The 22,823-nt window shown below is 44.1% G+C and overlaps 1 protein-coding gene across 5 annotated transcripts in view; it reads right to left on the reverse strand.

Annotated features, from left to right (window-relative positions):
* The window catches only part of FYN (FYN proto-oncogene, Src family tyrosine kinase), a 139,499-nt gene extending 118,852 nt beyond the window's left edge, over window positions 1-20,647 (reverse strand). For 4 of the 5 annotated variants that reach the window (XM_063389828.1, XM_063389830.1, XM_063389829.1 and 1 more), the window contains exon 1: window positions 20,539-20,647. The gene's annotated coding sequence lies outside the window, so the exon portion shown is untranslated. The remainder of the gene's footprint in view (window positions 1-20,538) is intronic. The other variant, XM_063389827.1, reaches the window with a different exon arrangement.
* Window positions 20,648-22,823: the final 2,176 nt, after the last annotated feature.

Genomic DNA, 22,823 nt, shown 5'->3' on the forward strand with positions numbered 1-22,823 from the left:
GTCAATTGCCAAAAAAGATCTCCTCACCCCTGACCTCCTCTAACAATCCTCTCCCTTCTCCTTCTAAAAACCAAGGTAGCAGTAACAAAACAAACAACAAAAAAAAATCCCCCATGCAAAAAAAAAAAAGGGCGGAAAACGCCATCAACTTTCAATATCTCTGACAGTTTGTCAAACCTGTCACGTTCAAGGTAAAAGTCATAACATTGAAAATGAGAAATTTTTTGAAAAACACAAATAACATAACCTTTTGGTTCTATTCTATTTTTTTCTGATTGACACATGCCAGCTGCTCAATGACTGTTTTGATGCCTTCTCTGTCAGTAAAAACAACAAAAAATTTCAGTTCCCATTTAACAAAGGGCTCATTTACAAACACCTAATTTGGCAAGTAAAATCTGTATGTAGTTTCATCCCTGGATGTCTTCTGTTCATCCTGTAATCTCATTCACCAGCACAAGTGCATTTCACAATATCCTATCACCCCACTGCTACAGTAGAGAGATTTATATACATCCTTGAAGTCTCTTGCTGAGAGTCAGAAAAGGACAGCTTGATGAGTTTGTCCTTTGACATGCAAGAAGCCCAAACAGCTTTCAGAAAAAATTTTACCTCTTATTTTTAAGCAGAAGATGAACAATGTTATAAAGTTAAGAGAAATTAACCCGAGAGTATTAACTGTCAAATGAGATGAGGAAAGTGAGATCATAGGACTGAGCTCTTTGTAGAAATGCATGGAAAGAGGTGCTGATGGTTAATTAAGATTGTGTTGACAAGTGCCAAAAGTCAATTCTCAATTTCCCCTACATCTTTCAAGTTTAATTAGGTTTAAAATAAAACAGAGTAACGGTGCTGGCAGACACAGGATCACTTGTTTATGTTCTGACTCTGCTTTGTATTACCTGTAAAGGACAGTAAGATTTCATACATACACATTAAAGAGCTGCTTCACATTCTCTGACTGAAGAGCTCTTAGCATGGTACAGGCTGAACTCCTAAATATTAGTGTTTAAAGAAACAAACAAACCCCACAACCAACCAAAATGAAACAAAACCACTCTGGTCACCCCAATCTTGAGCCAGGTAATGAGAAAAACAGAAGTCCCATTTGTAAGCTCTTCCAGGGTGCCAGGCTGCCTTGCAGTGTAAGCCCTGCTGTTGCTAACCCACTGGGCTGCTCAGAAAGCCAGCCTGTGGCTCAGACAATTCCCCACACACACGTGTACAGCACCCTCCCACCCACAGGAAGGGAGAGGTGAGGAGCCTGGGAACACCCGCGGTCCCAACAGCACCAAATTTCCATTCTGCATTGTGCCTCGCTGGTTTCTCACTCACACAAAGGCTGGTTTGTCATCTTTGCCACAAGCACTGCGGGCAACAGCAAATTAGTGTGGTTCACATGTGCTGACTTGCAACACCAGCTCCTAGTGAGACCTCTCTGGTGACTGTGCTGCTTCATACCTGAACAACAGAAAGCCTCACGCCTCAGCTTTCGCTCTCCCCCATCTCACTGCAGATTTGTGTTAAAAGAACACTTACACACGTTTGCATGACAAAAATATTAAGGCTATGTGTGAAGTTATGCACCCCAACCCCAGACTTCCCAGAGCTGTAACTGGTTGTGCCACTCACATTTGCCTGCCCTCCTCCAGCTTGCCCATGACTTCACTGTGATGAAGCTCTTAATTACATGGTCACACGGAATGCTTCCCATAAGAGCAGAGTCTCCTCCTCAGTGCCTAAAATGCCTGGTGCTTATTCAATGTGGATGTTTAATACTTTTTTTTGTTTGTTTTGACATTCACTGTCACTTTACAGAATGATCTTCTCAGCTTGCTCCAGAAACACAACCAGCTCACTTATGGGCCCCTGCACTGCTCAGCACATGAGTTCTCCCTCACAAAGCACACATTTTTTATAGCATCCTAAGACACCAGGAGTATCATTGGTACTTGATGACAAGGACAAGATAAACTCCAAACTTCTTTTAGGTGCCCAGTTTGAGAGAACCAAGGCCTGATTATTCAGTACATCCACAGCAATGAGACCATTGTCTTCCTTTGTGGTTGCACTAACTTGACACTTCTCCAGTCATCCCAGAGTTTATTAGATTGCTACGCAGCAAAATAAGTCACTTCTCTTAACAATATGTGCTGAATGGAGCCTCTTTCCCAGATGCCTGGCAGTTTCTTGCCTTTTCCTTCTTGCAAACTTCCCCATCGCTTTCACACAGCACCTCCCAGCTCCTGCAACAGGTGAAGCTGTGATTCAGCAGGAGAATCTCTCCTGCTACTGCCTTGGTCTGTTCCACGGGGCACTAAAGTAAACAGGGATCTTCTCAACTGAAAAGCCCAGAATCACATCAGGCAACTCAAACCCAAACTAAAACCCACACAAACACTGATACTGCAAGCACTTAAGCATCCTTGACATCAGGGAAAAAAAAAAATTATCAAGGAAACGTTCTTTGAAATGAGACTATTTTAAGATTGTTAAAAGCAAATGTTTCCTATCCCCTGAGAACTTCTCATCACATGAGTGTGTGTGATTAATCAGCAGGCTGATGTACAGTCTCTCCTTTTTAAGCTCAGGGAGAAATGGGAAACTTCATGCTGTTTTCACTGCTGGGTTAACCAGAATCAAGTGGGAGGACAAGGGGTACACATCATTTATCAGCAGATTTCATGGGTTGCTGCTAACCTGTGAGGAAGAGCCCAAGCTCTCAAATCTTCAGTTCAATTACCTCCAGATTAGACAAAGCAGACTCTCTAATCCATGACTTCTTGCTCAACTTCCTTTAAAGTCTTTTCTTGGCTGGAAAAAAGATGAAGAGAGGCTAGGAGAATTGGTCAGGATGATTAAAAAGGAGAGAGAATGGGAAAGGAGCACATGAGCAGCCCTGAAAGATGAAGAAGGCTTTTACAAAGTGACAGTGCATTTTATTTGCACAAGAAACACAGGCAGGAACAGACAAGCTTCCAGGACCTGTTCCCTTTTAGTCCACTGTTTCTCCGAGTACACTAAGGATAACGGAGATGCTTTGTGCAAATACTGATGTTAATATACTGATGAAATACAGCTAGATATTAAAAACTCTCCAATAACCAAAGGGTAGAGAGAGCAGTTGAAGATGCTCCTCCCTTAAACTCTCTGGAAATCAGTAGTGGCCTGAGTTCACTGCATCCTAACTTGTGCCATTAGGACTGGAATGATTTAAGACCCCTGCATATCCTACATTTCTACCACGCAGTTTTGTGTCACTCTTGGAAGCTGTTCTCAGAAAAGCAAGATTCACAAAACCTCAGTTGGCATCTGCCCGCCCTTATTTCAACATGCCTGTGTACTTTGTGGTTTAAGACACAGCCTGAGTCAATGCTGATGTAAATACATACATGCTGTGTCAGTTCTGGATACAGACACTGCAAAAAGCTATGAGAGATACTTGGCAGAGATTATGGGTGGGCACTCCTCCCACTTAGCACCCATTACTGAACATTGCTGATGTACATGCTCTAACAGCAGCTGGAAAGCTCTGGGCAATTATTTGCAACTGAGCTGGCAACTCAAGGCTGTTCTTCCATACTTAAGAACACCAATTTCCCTGAGAGAAGCAGTAGGTTATTACTACTGAAGTGCTGGCAATACCTTAGGAGCCACACATCTCCAAACACTCCACTCTCCTCCATGAGGACCATACAAAAGGCAACAGTGCTATTGCAACTGCAAACTTTTAACTTTCTGACGTAGCTGGGAAATGATCTGTTCTGGACTTCAATTAGCAGACTCCCCAAATATATAACAATGGGAAGATAATAAAAACAAATTACTGTGTGCATTATATTTTTCTTCTAGAAACATCTGCATAGTGATTTAGGGGAAGATGACTGGGAAAAGAAGAAAGCACTGTACTGGATGTGAGTAGCCTGTTAAACCTTCTGGAGGTCCGGGGTGTCATTGACTCCGTGGTAAGGATCCACACTAAGTGACTGCAGCTCCGCCAGCCTACAACTGCAGGATGCCTTTGCACTAACCTGCCAGCCCAGGTACTCTGCTGACAGCAGTGTGGACAGATGGACAGACACCTACACCCCCCTTTACCCTTTTCACCAAGAGCAATGCCAACACCCAAGCTCAAGCAAGCTGTCTAGGAGTGAGCAGCCTGCAGGACAGTAAACCCAACACAAACCAGGTAATCCAGAGTAACTAATAAGTGTCCAACTCAGACCTCATCAACCTACAAGGTAGCAGCATCTGGCAGAAGGGCAAGCCCCAGACCAGTATCACATAAAAAGCCAAACCAAACCTAACCCAAACAAAAACACTCCCAAAACTTTGACCAACCTTGAATAAATCTATTAGAGCTCACACATGTACAGATAAATACTTTTCTCTGTATCAGTTTAACAAAAGATAACATCAGTTTAAGCCAAGCTAGCACAATTTGTCCACTTCTACTGAAAGAGAAATAATTCAGGATGCTTACTCACAAAGAGAGTAAGAGATGGTTAACAAAACTGCCAAACCATTCAATGCTTAACAGGAAGTCTCAAGAAACACCAAGTTTCTCAGCACCCAATATTGCAGCAATATGTTTCTTCCTCTCCACTCCCTCTTTCACCTTTCTTTTTCTCCAGAGGATGAATTTATCTCAATTCCAGTAAAAGCTGAAGAAGAAAAAAACCCAGCATATTGGCTGGTACCTTTGTTCCTGTTGAAAATGCAGAATATGAAATGTCAGAGCATGATACTCCCAGAGGGGAGGGCTGGTCCTAGCCAAAACTTCTAGACTAAAGCACAGACACAGAATCCTCAGCCTGCAAACAGAACTAAAATTTTTGTGTGCTCCCCCTTTCTGCTCAATTCTACCCCAAAATTTCCTTATACCAAATAGTTTCCATAGCTGTCATTGAAATCAAAGCAGCAAGATCTTAAAGAGATCAAGCAGACACTTTCTGAACTTCTGGAGAACGAAAGGGATACAAATGAAACATCTTTTTTGGGACATTAAAAATCCCTACTCCTAGGAAGAAGAGACTGAAAATTACACATTCCAGGTACTACCCATGTGAATTTAAATACAGTAAGGCATTATTTCTGGTTACACACCAGTCAGCCATTTTTCCACTAAACTTTAGGAGGAACATTACTGAGACAGATGCAGCCAAGTCATGTCACTAAAATGCCATGACTGGCTGGTAGAGCAAGTCTGGGAGATTGCTGGGTATGCCTGGAAGGCAGACTGGCTATCAGGCTTTCAAGTCCTCTGTTGAGCATTGTGAGTTCAAGTGGCTTGGGTTACTTTTGGTCTATAAAAGCCTGATAAATAAGTCTACTGATAAAGATTTCACACTGAAAAAAAAAAAAAAAGTTATTTTGGGTATCAAGCAGCTACACTTTGAACTTCCTAGAAATAAGGGTCACTGAATTTAAATATCAAGGTGTAATCATTGGGCCAACAAAGCTCTGTTTCTTAGTAAAGCATCCTCCTGTTCTCCCCTTTCCTTCCTAGTTGTGTGGTTGAGCCTTCCCTTTGGCTCTATGTCTTCTGCCACCCTCAAAAGGTGAGAGAAGAGCTATGACTAGTCAGGCAAGACATACATGCTGACTTGGTTTGGCAGCACCCAGGTGTTTGACATCCACAAGCACCGAGTTCAAGAGTCCCTTCAGGAAGGTTAAAGGCAGTGTCTCCTCTCCACACCTGCCTCTTCTGAAAAACACTGGTCATGAATATCATTCACAATCACCTTCAAATTTACTTTGAGACATTGAAAGGCTCCAAGTCTGAGGGACAAGCGAACAAACTGCTTGAGGCTCGGGCCTACAGGAACTAAAATATGCAAAAATTCATGCTTTTAACATTTATTTCTTTTCTATGTTAAAAACCTCACTGTGTTCTTTAATACTTTTAAAATTCTGCAATACACAGACAACTGTACTGTGTGGTCCCTCACACTACGGGGACAGAAGAGCAAAGGCACGGTTTCAGAAAGCCATAAAAGCAGTGTGAATCTTCAAATATTTGTTATGTAACCCCAAAGAATTTCTTATACTTCATATTATTCTTAGTTTGCTTGAAATATGTTTCTTTTAAAGAATGCAAATTTGTACACAGGCAAAAAAACCCCAAACAAACAAACAAAATGGTATTAAAAACTGAAGCAAAGAAACCCAAACCACAGGTGCCAACAAGAACTTAAAATTTGAGGGATTCTGGCAACTCAACACAAATGAGCTCTCGTAGGAATACAAAAATTAGGTTAGCAGTTTCTTGTGAACATCAGGTAAAGAAAAAGGATGCCCCCAAACCACAACAAAATTACTGCCAAGAAGGTTTATGCTGCCTTTTTTCAGGGCTTGGCCACTGGTAATTAATAAAAATCAGCATCCATGTCTCTTTCCCTTTAGGTCAAAAAGGGGTGGGATGTCCTCTTCAACGTGTTCTCCCACTCCCCCAAAACCCACAGGAAAAAGTATTCAAAACCTACAAATAGCTATATATACAGGCAATGGGACATACTACACCTCTAGTCTAAGCATATGGCACGTACTCAGATGTAAGCACATCAGCAAAGGCAGTCTGCAAAATCATGATTCAGAGATAAAGTTACTTGAGATCCTCCCTATCCTTTTGTTTTAATACACTGTATGCCTTACTCTGCCTCTTTAGCATGTGCTAGTTGCTCTTGTAAGTTCCTAAAAAGTAATTCTTGACAAAGTGACGTTGGAAATTCCTACACCAAAGGACCAGAGGGAATAAGAAGCCACCTTAGAACAGCAGTCAATATGTGATGTGCTCTGGGTCAAACCCCAAGGCACCGCTTTCCAAGCGGTAACCCACCACTTGTCAGAGAATAAAGTCACAAGAAAATGAGAAAAAAAAATCTGACTCATACCTGTAACATGAAAGGATCATTTCTGACATTTTTAGTTCATACACATATTGCACACAGGCAGCCAAGGTCAGTTATCCTGGAGGGCATCTGTATCTTCAGGACAGTTTGAGATTTGGCCAGGGTGGAAGGGGCGAGGGCATGGGGAATCAGTGGGCTTGTCTGTTTGGACAGCACTGACAATGCTTTAAATATTGCAAAACAGGGAAGAGAAAATAGTGTCAAATGCCTCATACTGAGCAATGCTCCAGCTCTTTCCACTCCTTTTATAGAGGACTTCCCTTATTTCTTTTTTTTTTTCCCCGAAGAGATTAAAAAAATATACAAAGAAGTCAGTGTATTGCTCAGAAACATCTGCCAACATTAACATAAGAAAATTGAGAATATTTTTAGGATCTGCCTCTACTACGCCCATTTATGCTCCAGCAATTTCAAAACAGTATAGATCAGCTACAAATCAGCTCTACCACCTAGTTTTCCAGACAGAGCAATCAAAATATATATATTAAAAATACCTGAGTCACACTGGTGGAGCCAACCTCCAACATAATTTGAATGTGTTAGATTTAATTAGAAAGTGTTGACAAGTACACACACATTTATTCCATATGAAAAAGATAGTCACCTTTGAGATCAGCAGCAGCAGCCATCACACTACCTTGGACCTCAGTGGCCAAATGAACATCATAATGTAATATCTCTAGCTCTAAACTCCCACCTCCAAAACCACTCAAGTATTTAAATATTTGAGATTGGTAATGCTAGCTTCCAGTCTTGCCACTATCCAAATTTTACTCAGGGTCAGGATGCAGAAGACTAAAGATGCTGGCAACATCTGGAGTAGGTACTAATCTCCTGCACTCAGTGCTGTCTGTTGCCTCATGTCCCAAAGTTTCCACCAAGGTAATACACATCACACGCTTCAGAAAAGGAATTTTTGTGACTTCTCTATCTTATAGACAATAATCTAGGTTTTCTCTTGCATAGCCCATTTAAAGAAATATTAAATGTGAGTGGAAACACATCCCCCTCATCTTCCCATTGGAACTATTTTACTCAAACTGCAACCAAACACCAGAAAGCTTGCGAGCTCTTCATGTGACTTAAATCAAAACTGGAACAAAAATTCTGAATGCTCTCAACTCTCACTCACTCCCCCACAAAAAGCTTAAATACTGAACCAAGTGACCCTAGTTTCTGATTAAATAAAAGCAAATAAATGAGAGCATGCACCCTCCTGAGCTGGTGAACCTCACCTAAGCAGCCATGGCAAGAGCTGTTCACCAGCACCACCAACAGTACCTGGGGAAGGTCTGTGTCCCTGAGGGATTAGGGGGTGTGTGCGCCCATTAATTACTGTGAACAGGTAGAAACTCCCCTTTTGTCCACACAAACCAGTGATCAGATTAGTAGTCAGCCTCCACTTTGAAAAATCTCTTGCACAAAGTCCTTCTGCTAAGCAACAATGCCTCAGTAACCTGAATGAGCTGTGTAACCCAAGGGCTGGTTCCACACCAGGAGAGGCTTCTTGCTTACTCTGAGCTGCAAGCAACCTACAATGGCAACTGTACTGAGTGAAAAATTACAACTAAGATTCTGGGGCTGGGCAAAAAAGTAATCCATCTTTTTATTTTTTAATCACCGTGAGTATAAGGAGTTCTGCAACATTATGATCAGAGCATTGTGAACACCTATTAGCTCAAGGATAAACAGCTCATTTGTGCTGGGAGATGAGGGGATTTGCAGGCAAGGCAAGGAAAGTGAGCAGTGGAGAAAAGTGGAGAGGTAAGCAAACATGAAGACAGGATCACTGTAAGCAGGGTTATGGGAACACAACAGATAAAAGAGGGACCAATAAAAGAGCTTCTGGAAGCCACAGCCAGTGCCACAGAGCTAGAACAAACACCCAAAGAAAAAATCAGAGGAGGAAAACAGTGGTAGCAAACAGTGGTAGCAATAGCCAGAGTAGGAAGGGAGACTGAACAACTTCTCTAGTGGAAATAAATAATAAAGGTTAAATTTAAGGGAAAAAAAAAAAAAAGCAGCATGACATTTCCCCTCCTTTAGTGAACTTCCCCAGCTCAAACCTCTTTACCACTTCCTTTTTCGTTGATGGAATAGATACCCAGGAGGTCCTCCAGGCAGGGCAAGTGCTCAGCCCAGCCATCTCCCTGACCACCAGCCAGTCAGTCAGGCAGGCAGCACACAGCGTGCACTCAACACCTCAAACACTTACCTTGCCACAGTTACTTGTGGGCCAGAATTTCCTAAACTAAACATAAATATATTACACATTAAAGCACATACATGCAGGTATAAATTCCACACCTTCAGCTGGTGTCCCACACTGGACCTCTGAGCTAGGGCATGGGAGCCACACACTCTTAGAAGCAGCAGCAACTGCAGGATAAGTCCCACGTGCACATGTTTGCTGATGGCTGGGGGTTTATCTTGTACTCCGATTGTTCTGTGTTTTTTCAGGCAAATATTAATTTCAGTACTTAAACCACTAATCATGACATTTTCATTTTGTGTGTGCTTGGAAAAAATAATCAATTAGTGTAGGAAGATTAGACCTTAAAAAGCACAAACTACAGCAAATCACATGTAGTATCTCAGTCACCTATAACAGCCCACTCACAGCAACAGAGCCTTAGAAATCTAGTGGAGAAGAAAATATATTCTGAGTATAAACTTTTAAACACAAGTTTTTGTCCCACAGCTCCTCTGAGCCTCACCTGGATGGCACAACTCTTATTTCAATCCTTATATTTGCTACCAAACATTAACTTTAAAGTGGGTAACTTAGCTATTAGTCAAAGTACTGCCAGGAAAACAGAACACACAAAATGCATCTCTTTGCATATGTTGTTTACTATGCATTTTCTTCACTGTTTTACCAAAATATGTGATCTCACTGCTTCAGGTTGTATTGCATAATGAAGCATGAAGGACTGGTGCAAAAGAAATCACTAGAGGGAAATTGAAAACCTTCACAATCTTCTGTACACAAACACTGGATTGGTCACCTCCTTCATGTAACTTCAGCAAAGGACCATCACTGCTCCAGCTCTTTTTGAGGTGACAGAGCCTACAAGTACTCCCCTGTAGAGTTTCTACTAGCTCCAGCATGAGGGAAATTAAGATAACTAGCAGCAACTGAAGATCTGGCAGCAAATAAGCAATGTAATTAGCTGACAGGTGGAGCAAAGTAATTATTCCTCTCTATGCAGCATTTGTGAGACCACATCTGGAGTACCTGGTCTGGTTTGGGAGTCCTGGGAAAAGAAAGACTGACGTACTGGAGTGAGTCCAGTGGATGTCCACAAAGCTGCTGCAGCACTTGACAGATGAAGGCGAGAGTGAGAGCTGGGTTTGTTCAGTGTGTCCTGGGAGATACTCAACACCTGCCTGGATGGCATCATCCAGGCTCTAAAGTTATCCCTATTCAGTTCAGGGAGATTATTTTCTTCAAATCTACAGCTCACCTCAGAGATGTTAGAAGAACTATTAAAAAGTAGTTTAATAGAAAAACTAATAATAAAGTACCTCTAGGAAGAAATCTGTTGGCTCTAAAGAGACAGCAGTTACAGAAATTAAATTTTTACAATATGATTGGGTAAAAAACCCATAGGTGATAGTTCCTTTAAACAACATTAGGAGCTTCTCCCCATTGTCCTGCTTCCCTTTCTTAAAGTGTGATGTGAAAGCGTTCAAAGCTACAAGTGTCAAAATTTAAAAGGTTTAGTGGGTTTGCATACCAACAATCACACAGTAAATCTACATGACGTGGTGTGACTGCCATTTTCAAGACATTTTCTCAGAAATTATACCTCACAGTAGCAATATACTGCTGATTATGGAAGAAATTCTTATCGCAGTTTGGGGTACCTACATTATCAGCAAACAGATTTTCTTCCCCTTGCAGAGTTGCTTACACCTACATTTTCTTAATATTTCACTTTTGGAAGAGACTGTGTCACCCTAAAGTTTGTGGGTAGCTGTTCTGGATGAAGCTCCTATGGAACATAATCACTCTTCTTCCATGGGCAGATAATGTAAAAAAAAAAAACAAAACAAAAACAAAAAAAAAAAAAAAACCACAAAACAAACCCAAAACAACAAAACAAAAAAAAAAAAAAAAAACCAAAAAAAAAGGAAAATTATAACAATAATAGTAAAAAATACTAAGTCTAGCAACAACTTAAAAATAAGCTAGTCTGATGCTATGAAAATGAACACTTATCTAACTAATCCACTCTTTCTGGTCACTGCTCTGTTGTCTCTTCTTTTTTGTGTCAGGAAGTAAAGTACAGCTTCTATAACACCACACATTGCCACACAGACAGACTCCTAGCAATCACAGGCTCATCAGGGTGGTCCTGGAAACAGTGCAGGCACAAGAGCACAGTGCTCCCCTGGGCTGCTGGGGCTCTCCTGAATCTCACATGTGAGCTCCTCTGCCCACCTTGGATCACGCTGTGCAGGCATACCCTGGGTGCCAGACTTGCTCTGCCCAAGGAAATAGAACCAAAGCAATGCTGTCCCCATGCAGGCCCAAACTGCTCTCAGCACAGTCCTGCTGTGCCACACTAGCTCTACCAGACGACAGATACCTTCTGCAAGACACAAACTCACATGACAAGCCATGGAGGGGTTGACCACAAAAGCAAGATCAAGCTGACTCGTTTAACGCCTACATCTATACACTCAGCTTCATAAAGCAGAACTTACGACTAACTTTATTGCTTGGGGAGGAAAAAAAAAAAACCCCAAATAATGTAACCTCATGATTCTGAATTAAGATTTACTGAAAATGTAAGCAGGAGCAGAGACAAGGTTACCTCACCCTTAAAGAAGTCACTGAATCACACTGATGGTCAGTGGTTTAAAAAAAAAATCTATAAATGAAAGAATTTTTTTAACCTTTTACAGTACCAGCAGCAAATTGCTGTGAATGTCGAGTCATCAAGCAGTGCAAAGCGATGCTCTCCCCACCCTGCCTGCCACGACTGAGGAGGAGGAAAAGGGACACAGTCTTCCCTGCACACTTTTATCTGCAGCCCTATTTGTTCCTTTTTGGCAGCCCCACTTGAACATTAGGACAAGGAGTTCTGCAGTTTTTAGACACGCCAGTAATGCTGCCCTAAGCAAGAAAGACAGTCAACGCTTGTCTTCTACCTCCCCGAGTGCACAAAAGGTCACTTCCGACCTTCAAATGTAGGGGACCTTGCTTCTTCCACAAGGTCACAACATTTAGCAGCTCTCTTCTCAGTCAAATTTTTGGGCTCACTACTTTTCCTACAAAAGAGACACCCCTGGAGATGTGTCCAAAAGAAATTGAAGCCAATGCTATGTGTGAGGTTTTTTAAGAGCATACACCCTGCTACACTGAGAGTTAAATCTGGCTCTTCAGCTTGTCAGCTCCTGCACACTGATCTTATCCTAGTTGTAGGCTGATAGGCTAACGAAGTTTTTCAACAGTGAATACCGCTGATAAAATGGGTTTCATTAAACACTTTTTCCTCCTTTTAAAGGTGGTTTGCCTCAGCCTTTCTGAATAGAATAGATATTAAAAAAATAAAAATTAAAAAGAAAATCCAACAGCTATTTCTCTTCACAAGTCCAAAGTATGAGGTCTTCTGAATATAAAAATCACTGACCATTCAAAGATACGTGGGGAATCTAATATTTGGAAAGAAAAGCTTGCATATTTAGCTAAAGACAGTAAATTAAAATTACGAATAACTTCAGATACTGTGCTACTCAAAAGATTAGTTTTATTCCTTCTTGAAGAGAGAGAAACCAGCAAAACATTTTCAATTAATTTGGAAACAAGACTGAGAGTGTTTCTTGATGAAGTCACCAATTTAAATGCTGCACATCCAAAAATTTCATAATCTGTTGGCTGTCTCACAGATAAACCCCAGAAGGAAATTTAGGAGTTTTCAGTTACTTCCCAGGGAGGAAGACAGGCAACAAAACTGGTATTTTTGCTGGTCTTTAGACAAAAATTTTGCTGGATATGAGCTCCTTCTCTGTAATTCAAAATTTATTAGCATACAATGACAGCATGCAAGAGGACCTGTTCACAGGGAGCCCTAAAGAAATGCAAGAGGCCCTCCACCATTTACCTCATCACCAAGAACAAACATCGAGCATTTACATAGAGCTTAAGACAAGAAACAGTCTCATTGCCTACTCAGAGAACAGAGGTTTTCATACCAAGTCTTAGAGATGCTCTTTTTTCTTGGAAAAAACATATCATAGCTGCCTAGTGAAGGGGCGCCCACAAAGAAAAACCAGTCCCAAGAACAAACAAATATCCTTTCTTTTAAGGGTGTGAGAGTTTGTTTTGCTTACATCTGCTCTCCCCCTGGGGTGAAAGCAGGTGGCTGGAGAACACAATCATCACTGTCTCTTCCAAACAGAGCTTTGGGCTGGTCTTTGCTGCTAAGTCCTAAGAAACGACCAGGTACAGGATGAAGCTATGTACCCAGCACTTTCATCATCCAGTGATGGTTTCTGGCTCGGAGAACTTCTGAACTAACAGACAACTATTCTTCTCAATTATTCTGTGTTGCAGCAGCCCTCATGTTAGAGGGTAGAAATAAGCCGAGACTCAGACTTCTTGTTTAGTCCAACATGAAAACAACATCTCAACAGGATCCTGGTTTATTCCTCTTCACAGCTTAGTCATCTTAACTCTAACGATCCGCTGACCCTGGCTGCTGGTTATTTCCTGCTAAACTCTGACTGCAGGTATCAGTTTGCAGACTCTGACTGCAGGCTTTTACCCAGCTAGACTGTGACTGCAGGTTACAACAACAGGCTCTAACTGCAGACCCAGACTGACCTCACAGCAGAGATTCTAACTCCCCAGGATCCTTCTTCTTCATGATCCTCTCGTTCCCTCTTCCACAAGATTCCTCCTCCGCCATGATTTCCCCCTCAGCAGCTAGGCCGCTGCCTTTTATCACACCTATCTTTATTGGCTATAGCTGGGACTCATCAGGGACGAGGCTGTATTGGGTAATTAACACAGCTGTTACTTATCAGGGACGAGGTCACCTGTATTCCCTTCTCCTACAATTCTGGGCAAGAACATCAACTTTAACTATAAGCCCAAGAGCAATTCTGTGGCTTAAAGATCAGGTACAAAGGGGGAAAAAACCCAACATACTTGTTAAAAAAAAAACACCAAAAAAACCCCGGATGCAATTATCTGTACATTGTTATCAGGAGCCAAGATAGGAAATACATGATATTCCAAAGTCATGCCAGGAAAACCTTCAGAGCTATCTTTTTTCTAAGTGGTACAGCTGCAAGTCAAAGATCAACGTTACACAAAGTGCTCTTTCACACACAGGTTGTTCAAAAACAAGGGAGGTTGAAAGGTCTTTATTAATACAATAAAAGGCCTTCAAATGAATGTTAAAGTTTATTCATTAAAAACCAGCAAAACAAAAAACCCAACCCCACCCCCTCCCCACCCCCAACAAGTAAAATAGTAGAAATGCTAAAGAAAAAGGATGCTAGGAATCACCAGACTGGTCATTAGAGAACTCTCATGGAATGGTAAAGGTTTTCTTTAAAAAAGCACAAACCTGAATGGGCATTTAATAATCATCTTCACTCTCACAGCCTGTTTAACTTCTCTGTACAGCTTCTTATAGCAAATTTAGACCTGCCATGATTGAGATTATCTGGCAAAAATATTTTCAACTTGGACTATACCAAAAAGGCTTGAGAACTATTTTGGTCAAATCTGTTACCAGAGGAAAACTGGAGCCAAGAGGAAAAGGACAATTTTAAACAGAGAAGATCTTTCACGCAAGCCAAGCCAATAATTTGAGGTTTCCTCCTTACTCCTCCCAAAATCACTAAAACGAGTTATTTTCATGTTAAAGTGGTGCCAATCACTGGTTTTCTGTTAAAGCAAATGTCCTCAATCACACACAAGGGCAGCTTCCTCTGCCTGCTACAGCCAACTCTTCCCTTGTTCTGTTCAATGTCCCTTCACCCAGGCTGCTTCTCCTCTTTTTCATACATTGCCCTGATGCCATTACCATCACTTTCAGCTTCAAAACACTTCCCAAAATCACCACTGCGAGCAGCAACACTTTGGTGAATAAAACAGTATTCTCCAAGCATTTTTGGAAGTTTCAGTAGTGATGGTACCTTTTGCCTGAAATGTAAGGTCTCAATTTCAGGTTATAATTGTCCTCACAAAGGGAAAGCTTTAGATGGTAATCTGTCTTTCAGAGCTCCCAGAGCCACAGCAAGGGAGCTTGGAGGATGTGCAGATGATATTCCAGAGGCCACCCCAAGAGCTGTGAAGCAAAGTGAGCTAAATGAGGTAGAGTCTTTTTCTTCAGGGCTGGTTGGTGATAGTGCCTTTGTTTTGGACAGAGCAGACTGACTGCTCTCACTGCACAGGATTTGCTACTATTAAAAGTATCTCTGGCTCCTCTGAGGAGCTCTGACTGGGACCCTTTGTACTTTAAAGCACTGAATACATCATTTACAGCCACTTCTCAACATCCCTCCTTTCTGGTTGTAGCACAGGGAACCTAAAGCAGGATGGAACAAAGAACTTCCCTGGGCTAGAAAAGGCCTCCAGTCATTGTTGCCTCCTAAAAAATCCACCAAAATAGAGTAAAATAAATAAGCACTGAAGGGTCACCTTCCCCATTCTCATCAAAACATTCTCACATTGCAGCTGCCTTGTAGAGTTTATCACATTAAACCACATCTCAGTATGATGAACATCAATGAACTTGCTCTAAAAAAATGAGGTTTCTGCCTTAAGCAAGAAGGACTTATTACTCACTGATACATTAGAAAATTATAGTGTGGATGGGACAACTTTTAGAGGTGCAAGACTTCTCTGAATCAGGAGAAGCTGGGCAGGAAAATTTGGGGTAACCTCTCCCCTTAGCACCTTGTCACAACTAATATGAGCAGATCCATTCAAACTAGGATGTCTTTGATACCAGAAAAGGAGCTGCACTTTAGGAAGGGCAAGTTTAAAATTAATTTGCTGTCCTCTTCCCTCTTGAAAAAAAGATTTAACCTCGACCATCTAATTCAACTCAGTCGATACTGCCAGGCTATCTTTTTTGATAGTTTTTTCTGATGAAAAACATTTATTCAGATTCATGGTATACAAGGAATAGAGCTGGTCAGGAAAAATCTGACAGTCATTTTCTGCGAGATGATTTAGTTCCATCCACACCTTAAAGCTCTGCAAAACTGCTGCTGATTTTATACTCCAGTAAAAAGTCAAGGTGTCAAAGGTTCTATTTTGCTCCAAACAGGTGGCAGTATTTTGAGTTGAAATCCTTGCTTTCACAGCAAGTTACCATTTAAAACAGTCTGAAGCAAGATGAGGCATCATGTTTTGATTGACTTGAAGTAATAGGATTTTTCACCTCCCCCAGCAGAAGTAGTGATATTGTTCAATTTTGTTTCCGTTCCAAGTGAAGTTCCAAAAAAGCTCTACAAAAAGTGATTGCTTTCCTGCAGCCCGTGGTAATGACAGCAACAGGGTACTTCTCCTTGGCTGCAGCTCCTGTAAGATCAGGCCTGATTTCAGGGCTCAAGGACACCTCCCACAGACGGGTTTAACTTGACCACTCTCGAAGCAGGGGGCGGATTGCCTGCCCGAAACCAAAGCCCTGCTTGGGCTGGCAGCGAGGCTGCCCCGGAGCACAGCACTAACGGGGCTCACGCTGGCTCCCGGGGAGCGGCACACACTCCTCACGCACCCAGACAGCCTCGGCTTTCATGGCACACCTGCACCTGTCATTTCTCTGTCTGGAACTCAGGCACTCAGGGCGAAACCCAAGACACGATGCAAATGCTAGAAATCCCAATTCTTCTACACCTGCATGTTTGTCATCTACTGAAATGTAAAGTTGGTTTTTTGTGGGGGTTTGTTTGTTTGGATTTTGTTAATTTTGTGGAGTGGTTGTTTGTTTGTTTGGGTTTTTGGTGGGGTTTTTTTTTTAATATATAAATTATTACTACCTTATCAAAAGCAGGTTAGGGTTTTTAAACTCTAATAGCTAACCTTAAGCCACTGTAGGACCAAGCCAGACATGCAGCAGGCAGGCAGATTAAGCCCTGAAGTTTCACGTCCTTCTGAGGCACCTTGCATTGGGTGGCCCTGGCAGCATTTCCCCCGCTGTGGGAAGGCAGCTCTGAGGGGCACAGCGCACTCAGCACGGCACAGCAGGCAGCCACATCCCCGGCTCCAGGGAGAGGCATCGACAGGAGTCACAACGCAGGGTGCTCCACACCGAGACACGCAAACCCTTCTGTGGGTTTCTCCTCAAGTAAACGGCTGACTTGCACAATACAGATCTGCAGGCCTTCTGTCACCAAAGGAATCCTTAATTGCTGGATTTCAATGAGACTGCTCGGGTGAACTAGACTTGTCAGTTCAAGTCCTGTTTTTGGAGTAATGGGTCAAAACGACTTGTGAAGGCACTTCTGTGGGAGCTGCAGGGGTGGGAGAGGGCCAGGAGTTACTGGTTTTCTCCCTCTGGAAGGAAGGTCACTTTGACAATACACACTGCCAGCAGCAGACTTGCCCATAAAGCAAATTACAAAGCACTGTCCATGACACAAACACCAATATTATACATTCAAAGTAGTGCCCAAACTGAATTAAGCAGAACTTTACAGAACAAGTTTGAATCAAATATTAATGTGCACCCCGGAGAGAAGGATGAAGGGAAAACACATGCCTCCAACTCTTTTCCTCCCTGAAGTAAAAGCACAGTAATGCAGCAAGACAGAAGAAGTGAAGGTGCTGGTTAAATAAAAGTAATTTGGCATAAGATGGCCAACATCGCTAAACTTTCCTTAACACAATTAAACATATGATATTGTAGATATACCATATCACAGTGTGAAATCATCACAAATGTGTTGGACAGTTTTCACTCACTTTAGCCACAATTTTATTACACTGTAAATCAGTGCAGATGATACCATGTCCAGATTAGTACATTCAGGTTAATTCAGCTAAGCCACAGGGCCAGTGGTCACAAAGGCCCTCACCATATCAGACTCCACTCATGAATTTCAGATTACACCATTTAGGTATTTCACATCAAGATATTGTGGAATCTGTTGTAGTCTGTCAAAAATAACTAGTTCCTCAGCAATGTTTATCTTACTCATACAAATTAGAAATTTATCTCTGGGTCCTAACTTTTAGAGACACTTGTTAAAATGATTAATAACCAACTTTTCTATAACACCTTATTCATTTCTGGCTTACACTGACTGCCATGCCCATATGCCAAAGTCTTTTGTCCCTCACTGAAGATATCTATTTACTGAACATCAAAATCATTTCCAGAGAAGGCTGTTCAGAGTTTTATACTTAACTGGTATTTTATGCCACTACGTCTTTCACCAGCAGGCAACACAGAATTTCTGAAACAACATGCCTGAAAAATAAACCACAAAACACCACAGCCAGTGGCCTACCATCAGACAACTTCACATTGAAAATTGTTTCTTTTGCTAAAGCCAGTGGCCTACCATCAGACAACTTCACATTGAAAATTGTTTCTTTTGCTAAAGACAAGCCACACAGATGAGGCAGTAATTTGTTGGAGATGGAGAAGAAGGATGCTTACAGGCACCCTCTAAGAAGCATCTGAACATTTCAACAAATCTGCAGCCTACTATCAACAAAATACAAATTTCTAAAACATTAATTAGTCAATCTTTCTTTCTCTTTTTCATCAAAACTACAGCTTTATAGGGTAAAAAGGGCCCAAGAAGGAACCCAATGTCTTTTTCACAAGAGATACCATTCTTAAAATTGTTCTTATATTGTGAAAAGACACTGACCTACTGACATGCATCAAGTGCTACCAGTTTTCTGAGCACACACATTAAGGTGCTGAAAACTCCTGAATCACTGGGGCAAAGATAACAACGTTTCCACTTTACTGATACTAAATAAATGTGCAACTTTAAAAAATGATCTATAGCCCTTCCAGTTTCCCACTGTGTCAAGCAGTGGCTACAATGGATGTAACTGAGAAGCTGGAGATGTTGCCTTCCCTCCCTTCCCACTCTGGTATTTTTCTTCTGCACTCCTTTGTTCACTTAACAGAACTTTGTTTGAAGTGTGTTTTTACTCCTTCACTGCATGACCAACCCACACAGTCAGAAGACAGGCTTATAAAAACCACAGATCTCCAGCAGGGAGCTCAACGGTGGGTGTAATATTGGACACAGCTCTCCATTCATCATGCACATTCTCTGGATTTTAAGTTGACAGTGTCCCTTTAGCTTACTGTTCCTCCTCATGGGAGACCAGACAAGTCAACCCTAATGAAAACACTTCCTCCACCAGCACAAAAACAAACAGATCTTCACCTGCAACTGCTCCCAGAATGCTAGTTAAAGAGGCATCAAGACAAAAAGAAAAAAGAAATTAAAAAAAAAAAAAAAAAAAAAAAAAAAAAAAAAGGGGTGTGGGAAGGAGATCCTGGAAAGTGTTACAGCTGCAGGGACGGTGGAAGGAAGGATGTGGGAGTTAAGGAGGTTGTATACAAGGAGGAAAATGACAAGGTCCCAAAGGCGTTCCCAGTCTTGTGCATGCATTTCAAAAGCGCGGTCCGCCCTGGTCACTCGTTATTTAGCATTTTAAAAATCAGAGCATATCAGAGTGATTGACGAGCAACTGCAGAGGGTTGCTTTCCACTCAGCCCAAACATTCTCCTCCAGCACCTACCTACTCAAGCCCTGCCCTCCCCGTCCCTGCTGAACGGACCAGGGTACCATGGTCTTGCTCCCACAAAGTGACCCCCTTTCCTGGCCAGCCCTCTCCTCAGAGCTCAGGCACACGCAGAATCCACACAGAGCAGAAATCAGGCGAGATCCCGAGGAAGCAGAGGCCAAACTGAGCATTATTAAGGAGGTCGGGCGACACGTACACTGTGGCTCTGCAGACGCAGCAAAACGCTGGCACTCATGGTGTGGCGTTTGGTATCTCTCCCTAACCTAAAATGTAGCTGAAAAGGAACTGGCACTAGATCAGCGGCCTCGTCTGGGAAGGAACAGAGAGGCTCTAGGGGAGAGACAAGAAACAAGCCTCTTTTCACATCCTACCACCCTTGGGCATTTTGTGCGTCCCTTCTTTCTTCCCTGAAAGAGGCCTTTGTCACAGACGCGCAAATCCTATACGATTTATTTCAGAGGGAGAGAAGGTCTTTTTATTTCTTTCCCCCCCTCCCCTTTTTCGCAGTTCGGCGACAACAAATACGTCCCTGTGCTGCGCCCCCTCCCATCTCCCCGGCCGGCGTCCGCGGGGGCGGGGGACCCCGACACGGGCGACCTGCGGGCACGCAGGGGCCGCGCACGGGCGGTCCCCGGCGCTCCCCCGGCGCTGCCCGCGCTGCGGCCGCGGCTCCCGGCGGGGGAGGCGGGCGCGGGGTCCGCGTGTGCCTGCGTGGGGGAGACCCGCAGCAGCGCGGCCGCCTCCCCTCGCCGGGAGCCCCCGCACCCCATCACCGCTCGGGCGCACAAAGGAAACAGACCCGCCGCAGCATCCATCCATCCATGCGTGCATCCCCCCGCCCCCTCTCCCCCGGGCGGGCTCCTGCCCCTCCGGTACCTGAGGCGGCTCGGCTCAGCTCAGCGCAGCGCGGGGCCGGGGCGGCGCCGCCGCACTCGCATCCTCCTCGCTCCGCTCCTCCGCCGGCTGCCCCCGCCCGCCCGCCCGCCCGCCCGCAGCGAGGGGCGCCGCTCCGGGCGCCGCTGCCTCTCCCCGGGGCAGACGCGCTGCGCCGAGCCGCGGCCGGGCGCGGAGGCGGCGACTCCGTGCGGCGGCACAGCCGCAGCCTGGGCAGGGATGAGCTCGCACGGGCTGTCCGCGCCGCTGCCGCCGCCTCGCCTCGGCTCCGCTGCGCTCCGCCCGGGCAGCGCGGCTCGGGCGCTCCCTCCCACCGGGGCTCCTGACAGATGGCGCAACCGCAGCGCCGCCGCCGCCCGGCCCGCTCGCCCGCCCGGAGCCGGCAGCCCCCCCGCCCGCCTCGCCCCTCCGAGGGGGCGGACCCTGACTGACAGCGGCGCCGGCCAATGGCGAGGCGTGGCCCGCAGCAGCCGCCACTCTGATTGGTGAGCGGCGGGGGAGGCGGGGCGCGCGGCCGCGGGCGGGCAGCGCCCACCGACGCCCCCGGGCAGCGGCCGCCGCTCCGGGCGCTCGGCGCGGCCGTGACGGAGGCGGACCCGGGCTGGGAAGGGAAACGGGGGAGAGGAGGAGGGAGAAGGAAGGAGAGGAGGGGTGGTCGCTCTGTGTCAGGGTTCGCCGCCGGCAGCTGCCAGCGCCGGAGCGGTTTCCGATGCTCAGCGCGCCGCTGGGGTGCCTCGGGAGGAGGAGGCAGGAGTGAGCTGAACGTCTCAACATACCCGATGAATGGGAGAGCAGTCTTGAGCAGATTACGCGTCTTTGTGAAAGACGACGGCTTATTCTACTATTATGATTTTTTTTATCCGTAATTCTTGAAATTGGCAATAGCGGGTGATAAGGCAACGGCGATAATGGAGTAAGCGGAGGTTTTCCGGAGTTACGCTTTTATTTCTTTTCCCACATGTAATCTCGGAGTGTTCAGCCAGCCGTGTTGGAAGGAGCGTCAACCAACCCCACGATGTTTGTCTTTCAGGGGTGCTCCTGCTGTCCCCACAGCACCGCTGATCACCTTTGCTGGCGCTTCGGTCTTGCACTGTAGCCGAAGATGTGCGGGCTGCCCTGTCCTCCCGTCACGGGGCACCCTGCTCCACAGGCAGGTGATTGGGAAAGTTCCCTGTACACCTTGTTCCCTTCAGGTTCTCAGCAATGCCATAAACCTTCCCAGCATTTCTCAGGGTGTTGCATCCACCTCCAACGCCCACTGAAAGCGCCACATGCTCCAGCTTCAGGTGCTCTCCCCGGCAGCGCCCCGTCTGTGACCTTGGGTGCTCCCATGCTGACAGATTGGCACATCTCACTGTCACTCGTCTCCTAGGCTTGGAAAGCTCTTTTGCCTTAGGACTGGAGAAATTGCAGTTTAGACTTCAACAAGAACAGGAGAGACATACATAATACAAATGCAGAGGGGGAAGAAACTTAATTAAATAAGTTGAAATAGCAAAGAGAACTATGAACACAAGTTTTCAATAAATTAGGTTTACATTTCTCTCCCACTTCTCCCTGGATTTCATTTTAGTATGCTGGTATTTAACCAGAGAATTGTGTCGTCATGACAATTTGATTTCTTGATAAAATTACAGTTTTACGAGTTCAAATATAAACTTGTTTCTTATCAAGATGTTTGCAGCTGAGTGTTCAGAGCAAAAAGGGTTTCACTTTTTGTCTCGGTGAGTGCGTAGGTTGTGTGTAGGTGACTCTTGATCATTACATTTCAGGACCAAACAGAGTTTGTCCCACAAATTCACATAAAGAATTTGGAGAAGATGGGGAATTCCAAAATAAAACGTCACTTGTGTCACTTCTCATTTTAAACCTGATAGTAGATGTACAAAGAAACAAGTTTTTCAGGCTCCTAGGCAGCTCGTTTTTGGTTTCCATCCTAATCCTTCTATGCAGATTGATTTTTTTAAAATAATTTATTTTACCATGTAAAAGGTATAATCAACACAAGAGTAGAAACGTATAGATCAATTGAAAAGTCAGCTTTTAATTTTCCTCCTATTGGATGAAAGCTGCAGCTTGGTGGAGAGGTCTGATTGTGCCTTTCCAGAGGCACTGATTGGGATCCTGATCCTGTAGACCTTGAGGAGCTCAGGCTGCAGCATCGGGCCAGCAGCAGGCAGCAGGTACCAGTTCATGCAGAGCAGAGCTTCAGCCCAGGGCAGTCTGGGGGCAGAGCAGATTTATGAACTTCCAGCTTGGAGACTATC

Source organism: Prinia subflava, chromosome 2 (assembly GCF_021018805.1).
Source record: "Prinia subflava isolate CZ2003 ecotype Zambia chromosome 2, Cam_Psub_1.2, whole genome shotgun sequence".
Taxonomy (NCBI): domain Eukaryota; kingdom Metazoa; phylum Chordata; class Aves; order Passeriformes; family Cisticolidae; genus Prinia; species Prinia subflava.